The sequence below is a fragment of the Chinchilla lanigera genome, unplaced genomic scaffold (genome assembly GCF_000276665.1).
Source record: "Chinchilla lanigera isolate Chin_1 unplaced genomic scaffold, ChiLan1.0 scaffold00015, whole genome shotgun sequence".
NCBI lineage: Eukaryota > Metazoa > Chordata > Mammalia > Rodentia > Chinchillidae > Chinchilla > Chinchilla lanigera.
The window spans coordinates 31,034,249-31,046,142 of record NW_004955416.1 but is presented as its reverse complement, the minus strand read 5'-3'; the positions used below and the strand labels follow the sequence as shown (position 1 = coordinate 31,046,142).

The 11,894-nt window shown below is 39.6% G+C and overlaps 1 long non-coding RNA gene across 1 annotated transcript in view; it reads left to right on the top strand.

Moving 5' to 3' along the window:
* Positions 1-11,894, top strand: part of LOC102020911 — a 68,786-nt gene that overhangs the window by 5,102 nt on the left and 51,790 nt on the right. The window contains exon 2 of the long non-coding RNA XR_260441.2: positions 1,525-1,594. This is a non-coding gene — a long non-coding RNA (uncharacterized LOC102020911). The remainder of the gene's footprint in view (positions 1-1,524; positions 1,595-11,894) is intronic.

The window sequence follows — 11,894 nt, the reverse complement described above, 5'->3', positions numbered from 1 at the left end:
GTAGTTAATTAATAGTATTAATTTTTAAATTAATAGTAATTAATAGTTAATTAATAGTATTAACTAGTATTGTTAACTAGTACCTAACAATTGTTAACTAGTACCTAATACTATTAACTAGTATTAATTAATAGTATTAATTTCTACCATTAATGCTAGAAATTAAAATAATTACTGATAATTTAACTTTGGACTACACATATATTAAGTTATTGTAAATATATTGAGATATTTTCTTTAAAGCTGTTTCATATTAGAAAACACATTCAATTGCTAGGTAAAATTAGGAAAGGGATTTTTCATTCTGCCATAAAGTGAATCTGAAAAGTGAGAATAAGAAAATCTTTGTAAACACTGGAGATCACCACAAATCAAGTAAAATCTTCCCAGAAGCACATTTGATTGGGCACAGACAGTGTTTTCAGCTTATTTATATATTCAGAGCAACACTACTAGCAAAGCAGAAATTTTTAGGTAAAATGAAAATTTACACTAGTATTTGTAACACACATATGTATGTGTGCATGCACACAAACACACATCCCAAATAGAGAAATACGGACAACCAAAAGAAGCTATAAAAACTGCAGGCGAAATCTGTCAAAAAGGAAAGAAGTACACACCTCAGGTCTCTGCTATAATAGGATGTCACAGACGGGGCGGCCCACATAAAACTCATGCACCCCACATGACACCTCTCTGTGTCCTGGCATTACAGAAAGGGGACAGGGGGCTTACTGGAGCTGGGATGGTCCTGCAAGGAGAATGCTGAGACTCCTCATCCAGAAGCTGCTGACCCTATGTCTGGAAAAACTGTCCCAAAACAAGTGAGAGGAAGACCTTCCTAAATGTGTGGAATTCACAGCCACTAATCTACATAACAAAGAACTGTAGAGTTGAAATGAAAGGAAGCTGAATAAAAACATATGAACTTATAAAACTCACTGCTATAGGTAAATATATATATATATATATATATATATATATAAAAGGAGATAGAGGTAATACTATACTCATGGTGGTGTGTAAATAATGTTTAACCTTATTATAAGAGTTGCAAGAAAAAAGCATTAAGAATATAACTATAAAATATGTTAATTGATGCATACTATATGTAAATTGTGACAGCACTAGTATAACATGTAAGGGAAAAATAAAATTGGAGATTTTTGAGGATGTGATTGGAGTTAAGCTGTTATCAGTTTAAAACTTGGGGCTGGTTACAACAGATTTTATGCAAGCCTCAGGGTAACACAAAGGAGATACCTCTAGCGTATATGCAAAAGAAAGAGGAATCAAAGCACGTCACTGCAAAACATCCTGTGGTACATAAAGGAAAACAACAAGAGAGGAAAAGAGGAACCAAAAAATTATAAAACTGGCAGAAAATAATAAAAAAGGAGTTAGCACTTTAGTAGCAGTAGTTACATAAAAAATCTCTGCATTAAAATTGCCAGTCGAAAGTCATAGTTGAGAGGATCTATTATCTCCTAACGCTCGTTTTGTCTATGCTTCTTGCCACAGTTACTGACCCTGGAATAAGCTGATCCTCGATCTCAGTGCTCCACTTTCTTTACCTCTCCTGGAACATAAGGTAATCCTGGATTCTAGGATCCACTTTTTGTCACTTCCTGTGTTCCCTGCCTCTTGGTCACTTCTGTTTCAGCTCAGTTTATGATCACTCAGCTGTCACTAGAGAAGAGAATTGTTACGTGATTTTTTATTTTTCTGATGGCTTTGTGAGAAAAAAAGAAAATGTGGCCTCATCCCTTGGAAGGCGAAAGAAAAGGTATCTTTTCTGAGCCCTTGGTGGTTCAGGTGCTAAAAACATCTGACCTTACACAATGCATTGTTTTAGTCACTTTCCCATTGCTGGAACAAAATATGCAGTACTCACAACTTAAAGCAGCAGAGCGTTATTTTGGCTGTTGGTTTCAGCTCATGGTTGCCTGGTTCCAAGACAGAGATGGCATGATGTAACGGTATAGAGGAGCCAAGTTGTTCACATCATGGCAGTCAGGAAGCGGAGGGACCGGGAAGGAGCACACCTCCCTGTCATGTCCGTTGTGACCCACTTTATCCAGCCAGGCCCCATCTCCTGGCCATACATAGCTATAAAGTAATCAGGGGTGCCCCCGTGATCCAGCCCTTTTCAGAACACAGAGATATTTGGGGGGCATTTCAGATCTAAACAGTAACAGGTATGAAAACAACCCAGTGGAGTGCAATGGCCTTGTTTTGTTAGGGTGCCATCTACCCCTTCTGAGGCTTTGGTTACTTTTAAACCTCCTTACAACACTAGCAGTTATTGATGACTTGCCTAGATCTCCAGTGTTAGCTGTGTAAATAGATGTCTAGAAGATCTAGGGGAGGGTGAGGTGATGCATGTCATTTTTCTACCCCCAGAAAGTAAATTTGATCCTTCTATTCACTTGATTAAGAACCTTCAGAGACCTCCAGTTGCTGGTACAGCAAATGATATCCAAATATCATTTTCACTGCAGTTTTTGTTTATATTTCCAGACACTTACACATGCACACATGTACACACACACGGGCATACACACATAGGTACACACACACACACACTCACACACACACACAAAGTTTTACCAACAATGATTTTCCCACAGCTGCTTGAAGGCACTGTGCTTTCTCTGGCTTATACTATTTTCTCTCTCACTTTCTCACTCCTCTCTTTTTTTTCCAGGACCCAATAACCACACATTAGCCCAGTGATTTATTCAAAATGATGGCATAGGATTTGTCATTAGACAGAGAGACACCTGTATGGCCAACCCTGAGGACTTTCTGCACTGAAAATTCAATACAGCCCAATCTCTATTCAGCATGTTTATTGAGAATTACTGTGAGGTAGGCGCTGTGCTCAGAGCTGAGGAATCAGTACTGACCTGTGAAGAACCCCCTGTGTGTTGGACCTGAAATCTCCCATGGTTTTAAAGAAACCAGGTAGAAACCTTGGAGTCAAACTTTCTAGTCAGGGAAAACAACACATACACAAAAGGCTACAGGGCTGGGGATGTAGCTCAGTGGCACAAGCGCCTGGTTGGCAAGCACAAGGTCCTGGGTTCGATTCCTGGTACCAAAAAAAAACCCAACCAGTTGGAAACCTTGGAGTCAGTCTTTCTAGTCAGGGAAAACAACACATACACAAAAGGCTACAGGGCTTGGGATGTAGCTCAGTGGCATGTGCGCGTCATTGGCAAGCACAAGGTCCTGAGTTCGATTCCCAGTACCAATTAAAAAAAAAAAAAAAAAAAAATCAAAAAAAAAAAAAAAAAGAAAGTAGAAAACACAAGAGGCTACAGCCTGGGAGGCTATGTTTAAGAAACAGAAAGAAAGTAGTGTCATTTCTTTCTCTTGAGTGGGAAAGAGTTTTGGACAAGTGGATCAAAGCAGGAGGTGGAATCAGGTACCCTAAGACTCTGTAGAAAGTGGTGGAGCATTTACAGTTAACTATCTATGAGAGAACACAAAGGTTTTTCAGCATGGAAAATGTATGGTCTTATTATGATAATAAGTTTTAAAAAGATAAATTGGGCTGCTTAGGATAGAATGATGTTATGTACATTTGAATTTCCCAGATGTACAAGTCTTCTAAAGTACACAATATGTAAAGGGCACCTTACCATACTGGTGCCTCCCCTCATTTAAAATTCCTTATAGTAATAGACTTTTTCATGCTTATGCATTCATTATATGGTAATAAACATACCTGAGCACTGCCCATTCTAAACACTGTCGCTCTGAACATCAAAAGATTTAAATATTAGTCATGTAAGAATACATCTCTCTATATCTGTAAACAAAGAATGGCCCTCAGATAATGTTGACAATCATGATTGCTGTCAGTTATAAATGTTATTTGAAAAAGATGAAAGCCCATCCCCTTCCCTGGGGGACCTCAACAGGGAATCACATAATCAGCACCACGGCAGTGCAAGGAGCTGGTCCACACGTCCCCCAGGCCCAGGCTCAGCCTTGGAGCCGCCCTCGGCCACCCCAGGGAGCATCACAGGTCTCGCACTCCGCACAGTCCCAGCGGGCTGCCCTGAACTGCGCACTGAGAGGCAGCCGGGAAGGGCTGAGCCCCGCACACTGATTCTGTCCACCTGCCCGGCTCTCGTGGAGCTTGGGCGCTCGCAGGCCCCATCTCGGGATGCAGTGAACACAGATCCTCGTGCTGCACCGAGGGCAAGATGTTTCCCAACACAGCCAGCGAAGCCTTGTTAGAATAGAAATCTTACCCGCAGGGAGGCAGCACCTGACATGAAAGTCTTTTTGAAACTAAAATGTTCATCTCAGAAGAATAGAGCGAAATGGCAGTCCCTAGCATCTGAGAATGGAAGCGGGGGAAGGGTGGTGGTGATGGGAAAGAAGTTAAATCAAAGGTAGCAAAACACACTTAGGAGGAACTGTCAGCAGTTACTACACTGATTTTCTGTAGTGTGGTAGGGTAACTACTGGCTTCAGTGACTGATGATATATTTGAGGATATCTTCAAAAGTTCACACCACAAAGTGCTTACGACAGTGAGTTGAACATCATACACTGTGTACATGGACTCAGATCCTCACACTTTACCCCATAAAGATGCAAAAATGCTATGTCTCTATAAGTAAGTAATTTTTAATAACTTAAAAAATCCTAGAAGATCAGCTATATGTTCCTGTGTTACTAATGCCACTCACTGAAGCTTGAAAAGGTCAGTAAATTTCTGAAGGTCGTATAACCAATGATCAGAACCAACTTGAAGAACTCCACACCTCTCTACTCTTATGTCTCCTGCCTGGTCATATGCTTGAGGTCCCGGTGGTTTTAGAGAGTGGAATACTGGAGGTGGGTCTTTCCTATTGTATATAGCCCTGACGAGGGCATCTCTTAGGAAGACTGGACTTTGGCTTGAATAAGCAGGATTATCAAAGTTCGGCATGAATGGCTGACAATACTATGGGATAAACTAGCAAAGTAATTTGGAGCCTTATTTCTCATGTCCCTGTACTTGATTAGGAGTTGGTACACCATGTGCTTGCTTATAGATTCCTCACAGGAAACTGCAGCAAGTTCAGCAGTGGTAACAAGCAAGCTGAAGGATGAAATGACCTAGGTTTATGTTTAAGCTGATGCGTACTTCTTAGAAGTTGTTGAACCTTAAAGTTGGAAGTAGTTTTGGAAATGGTTCCTTTAGCAGACAGAGAGAAATTTTGGAGTATGTTCAGGTTATTCTAGAAATATAGGTGATCCAACTCTCTGAAGAGTTGGTGAGGGTTGATTCTATGTAGTTTGGGTGCCAATACACATCCAGGTCTTTGTGTCAGGATTCCTTAAAATGTTTGCATGATGTCCCATGAAGAGGAAGCTATTACTTGTGACATCCCTACACCTATGGGGCATGTGAGGAATGGGACAATTGTAAGAAATTCTTTACAAAAGAAATGTCGCAGAGGCTCCCTCTCGTGGAGGAAAATAGCCAGTACCGCACTTCTCCTTCAGATCGCTCCTGTCTTGGCCTGCACGCATGCGCTGTACCAGTCTTCCTGCAGCTCATTTCAATATTACTGCGGACACACACAGAAAGCAACAGATCCCTAGCTGGTTGTGTGGTACATGCCTGTAGTTTTGGCATTCTGAGGCAGCAGGAACACAAATTTCACACCAAGCCAGGACAGTACAACCACTTACTGATTTCTTATTTTAAAATACAGAACAATCTGTATTTTTTACTTAAAGCAAAGGGTCTGGATTTAGTCCCTAATATCACACACACACACACACACACAAAAAAGACAGCATGTTTGTCCCTTCTTCCTGGACATCCCTGTTCTCTAACAAAGTGGGCTCGTGCATACACACACACACACACACACACACACACACCCCACACATGCATATACAGATTCACATCAACACGTGCACAAAAACACATAGTCACACATTCACACAGTTATATGCACTGGCACAATATCAAAGAGAAATAATTTGGGAGGTTGAGGCAGGAGGATTGCTGCAAGTTTGAAACCAGCCTGAACTACATAGTGAGTTCAAGGCCAAACTGAACTACATAGCAAGACCCTGTCTCAAAGAAAACAAAAAAATAAAAAGGTATGACAAATTGTTGATAGGTCTCTTATGCAAAAACACGTCATGGGTATAAATAACTTTCAGTAAAGTGTGGTTGTTCCTTGCAGAGGAACAATAGTGAAGGTAAATGAATATAACTGTAGCACTGAGGTGGCCTGATGCAGTGTGGTTGTTTAAACTTTAGTTATGGAATCATCTTCAAAAATAGCTACACTTAAGCCCAGAATGTAAAACAGACACAATGTATGTTCTTCATGTTAAACTAGGTGTAGAGAACCTGCCGTAGTGCTTGTTATACTATTTCTCTCCTACCCCAGACTTCTGTGTTTGAAAAATAGTAATGCAGTGGAAGGAAAGCACAGACTTTTAATTAAGGTAGCTTAGTATTCACCAGCAATGTGAACTAGGTTAAAGTTGCTTATCAGAGCCAGAATTTTCCTCATCTGTAAAATGCGGATAATGACTACCTCATAGGATTGTGGCAAGCAATACCCCTGGCAGAAATAAGACTTCATTATTTTCTTACTTATCATAAATTTGAAGCCTGAATCCTGATCGGTATTTTGTTAAAAACCCCAAATGTTTCAAATACTGCAAACTCCCAAGAATAGATGCTTTTCTTTAAGTACATCCTTAGTGTGATGTGAATGGGACTGCACCCTGATAGGTTCTCCCATTACCTGGTCATTTGTAAAAGACTGTTAAAGGCACTCACTGGAGCTTCCATTTTTTCAAAATTGCTTTCAGATATATCTGCTCTGGTATTAGAGTGGCAAACTTTTTTGCTGCAGTCACCTAGGTATTTAAGTCAAGCGTTTAGAACTAGTGTGTATGTTGTATAGCTAAGACTTAGAATTTATGGAGAAGTAGGAACCTAACAAGGGTTCATTTCTGCCAATGTAAAGAATGCTTGAAAGTCCTGAAAGAAAAGAAGCTTCTTATTGGAAGATAGCTCATTTTTTTTCTCATACCTTTGTTGATAAAGTTTAAATTACTTACTCATGTTTTGCAAAATTTCATGTAGTTTATATACTACTCTTCAACACTAACAAAGATATGTCTCAGGAATTCTTAAGTCTTACCTCTAAGCTTTATAGCACTGAAAGTGGGACATAAATATTTTGAGAAATACAGTGAAGGTTGTTAGTGAAGCTTCTATAGAGATTTGATTAGTTTTTAATATCACTAAAGTTCTGTCAGGTAAGAGAGTATTGCAGCCCTTTGTTGAAATAAAACGCTATCTACAACCCCACTTTATAGAAAAGATAAATTCGGACTAATATGGTCGAAACAGGGAGAGTGGAGCTGCTTTATTTAAAATTTGAAAATCAGCAGACAATAACAATAGTAAAATCAATAAACTTTAGGTTAGTAGAAAACCTATATGATCTATACAGTCTACTAAATGATTAAGTTTTTTCTGTAAAATGAAAAGGCTTTTTTCATTTGTTTGTTTTTTTAATCAAATTGTGTCTTGCTGTGTTGCCCAGGCTGACCTTGAACTACTGAGCTCAAGGTATTTGGTGTCACAGCTTCCTGAGTAGCTGGGACTAGAGGTATGTGACATCATAAACGATGAGGCTTTTTCATAGCCAAATTGGGCTTGAATTTCAGAAGTGATAGTTCATTTTAAAATCTAATGCTGGTTTGTATTCTTTTAAGTGCTGATTTTTATCTTTACTTGTTGCTGTCAGTATGCCCTTTCCCATGGAGTGTTCACCTTCAAGCTGGTAGATACTGCACATGGTCTTGTGGCGGTATGTTTTAAGGACATGGCAGCTGTAGTTTTCAGAGCCAGTTGAAAAGGCGCTTCCTTCACCCAGTCATTTTGAAACAGTTTTGAAGCACCACACGCCCATGTGCCAGTTCTTGGATGGGAAGGGAGCTGAAGCCCCAGGCAAGGCTTTGCCGCTTAGCACAGTGCCGCAGCTTCCGCTCTGTAGCTCTCTGCTCTGTGCATGGAGCTCTGATTTTGTGGTCACAGTGAGAGGGCCACTGAAATCCAGTGATGTACTTAAAGGCTTTGTTTTTGTAATCAGATATGCCTTTCCTCATTCATTCATTTCCTAATTTAAATGTTTGCTCTTTCCTTTAATTCCTCTTCTTCCCCCACTGCAAATCCTTATTTGCTTTATCACTCTTATGTCTTTACATTCATTGTATTGCCATTTCTCTTAACTTTTTAAGCTTTAAAAATATATACATACAAAATGATAAAGCATTGTTTATGTGAAGAATGTGGTAACAGATATATTTGAAAAAAACAAACAGCAATAAACTCATACATGGACATTTATTTACATATGAGAAATGCATACATGAACACACATTCTAACACACAAATTAACAAAGAAACATGCACTTTTACACACAAATATACAGAAGTGACTATAAATTCACACACTGTCACATTCATTGAGGAACTTGTACACCAACACTTTGATGCACTCACCAGCACATGAACTGGTACATTTCTACAGACACACACAGACACACAGCATTCACAGAGATTCATACGTATACAACACATTCACATACATAGAGTTCTGCTCATAAACAAACATAAGAACACAGTGACACATTTAAACGCATATGGGCTCATAAATGTGTACATACTTACATACATAGACTTTCACACACATAAACACAGACATAGTCAGACATATTCTCACTTCAATACATAGTACTATACATGTGCATTCACTCACATGAATTTTTACTTTAACACAAAGATACACACAAACACACAATCACACATTGTTATCCCCTAAAATACATACAAAGCGACACATTAACACATGGGCAAACACTCAAACAAAAGCACACTATTGTAGAATAAAACATACAGCTAATAGGGTGTCACGACTCTCTAATACACATACACAAAACAGCCAAAATGCAAAAAACATAAAATACACACCAAGATGAATCCTAATAGACACACACAAACACTCACTGAGAGGAAAGCAGGTTAAAATGATCTCACAAATAAACACTGTGGAGGACCACCTGGGTGACTCTTTGAAGGACGAGCAATTTTCTCTATTTTGACTGAACCTGACCCTATTTCCATGCATTGATATGGGCAGAGCTGGCTAGGACTTCTCCTTATCCCTTCAATTGCCTTCATGCAACGCACATCAGTCTAGCTGAGGTGCTGCTGTGTAGTCTTTGAAGATGGCGGGCAGTGTTTCCCCAGGATCTTCGTTTTCACCTTGTGTGAACCTGGATGAGACTGGAGGAAGAACCAGCACTCCACTCTGTCCACTGGGATCAAGCCTGGAGACAGAGACTGTGACCTCCTGGGGCTTCAAACATTACACAGCAGAGCTGAAGCACTGACTCAAAAACTTTAGATACTGTCCCAGTTGTGCTATGCAGATTACCCTTTCTCCATATTCTTTCTGCATTTGTAGAGTTGTTTTCGGGCCTCCTACATAGTCCAGCTCATGGTACTCATGTACTTCCCGCCACTTTCACAGTCTCTCATTCTGAAGTCACACCCTTCATCCTGAATGAATAAAATCTGCATTGGGTCCTGGGTCAAGGCCTTTGCTCTGGATAGCCATCATTGTGGGCGGACTCAGGACCCCCTTCATTCCCACCACTGTGGATAAATTATTGTGTCTTTTTCTATGCCGTGGACTGCACTGGAAGAAGTAGATTGGAACTAACTCACTAGAATTAGAATAACTTTTCCATCTGATTACAATTATAAACTTCCTGGTCTGTGACAAGGACTGGGAAGGGCTCTTTATACCACACAATTCAAATCATGCACAGTTCACAGAGAAAAACACAAATGCATGCTAGCACACATGAATCCATTCACACAGAGGAATGTACAGACACCTTCACATATATACATATACATAAAGAGCCTCACACAGAAATATAAGTCTCTATAAGAGCTCATATACACAAACACATTTAAACACACAGAACATTCACACTTGTACACACTCACACAAAAAAATACTCTCACACTGACACAAACACATTTCATATACTCTCATTCACACATACACAGAAGCAAAAAAGTATATACTATCATAGATACACAAACTATCCTCACACAGAAAGAGAACCACAACTCCACTTTCCCCCACAGACTCACACACACTCAAACACAGACACATGCTCACACACAAACACACATCCAAGAAATCATTCTCACAACACAGTCACTTGCCTTTTTCTCCATTTCTGTTAAGCGTTATTCCCTGTAACCTTCCTTACTTTTAGAATTCATGTTTAGAACCCCAATCCTACTTTTTAAAAAATCATTTGTATTTTATGGAAAAAATGTGAGACATAATTTCATAACAAATCATTAGGGAAACAACAAAAGGTAATACATTATATGTTGTTGTCTGAAAAGTAGTTGCTCAAGGTATACGATATGGGCATAAAAACTTCTGCTTCTTTATTTTTTTCCTTATTCTTCAATCGCTTTTCCAGAATCCTATTCTTACAGCCCCACTTACTCTGCGGTACATTTACAGTGTCCACCACCCTCGAAATCTGTGTGCAATACTGTCTGCTCTCTTTTACTGCATTATTTACACATCACTCTTCCTAGTGACTCTGCTGTTCATTGTATTATTCTCCATAGTTTTCTGTTGTAGATCCTTCCCCCAGTGCTACCTGTTCCATGGCTCTTTTCTGAACACCTTTGGCCCATTTGCCTCTCATGCTGCATTTGGTCTTGTCCAACCCATTGCCATACAGGGTTCCACCAATGAGTGCTGAACACCCCGCTAAACACCCTATATGTGTTTATTCACCAAATCTCAAACTAACCTGCATTGATACACACTGATGCATTCTGCATCACTCCATATTTTCACATCATAAAACAAAGAATAAAGGACAAACAAATAGATGAATAAGCCTTGTAACACAAACTGAACATGTAACATGTCCTCTACTTCTGCACCTAGATTTCGTGTTCTCTTGCCAAATTAAGGGTTTGTTCTCAAATCCACTTATGTCACGCAAGTCAAAAAATATCAGGTTGTCATATTTCCTTTTCTGTGCCTGGTGCTTGAGTGTAACCAATGAGTGCATTCTGACGTGGGTAAACCTTGAAATTCATTGATATATTGAGCTCTTTGCGGCCACCTCACTGAGCTAGGATTTGCTCTTTATTAGGTGACTGTAGCCATTTCCATCGGACTCCCCAGCCTTCTTCATTTTACCTGCCTAACCCATTCCCTTCGCCTCCAGGATGATTTTCTAAGTCAACAGAAAGAGCCCTCTCTTCCTCTATTCGGCACACACAATCAATCTTGTAATGAGGACAGAAAAGTTAGGAGTAACCTTGTAGTTTCACAGATGGAAAATTAACCAGTTAGTGTTCACTAATGCCCAGGCTGGCGTGATCTGGGCACAGCCCAGTATCATGAGACAACCTAGAAATGGGGTGGATTTATCCTGTTGTAGACACTGATGATTTCTCAAGGAGAAGTAGGTAGTAAACCACAAAGAATGTATCAGTTGTTCTTTTCAGCAGTGTACACATTTACATAAATAGACTTTCACACACATAAAGACAGACATAGACATATTCTCATGTCAATACACACTACTATGCATATGCATTCATTCACATGAATTTTTACCTTGACACAACGTTACACACAAACACAAAATCACACATTATTATCCCCTAAAATACATACAATGCGACACATTGACACATGGGCAAACACTGAAACAAAAATACACTATTGTAGAATAACACAAACAGCCAACAGGGTGTCACAGATCTCTAACACACATACACAAAA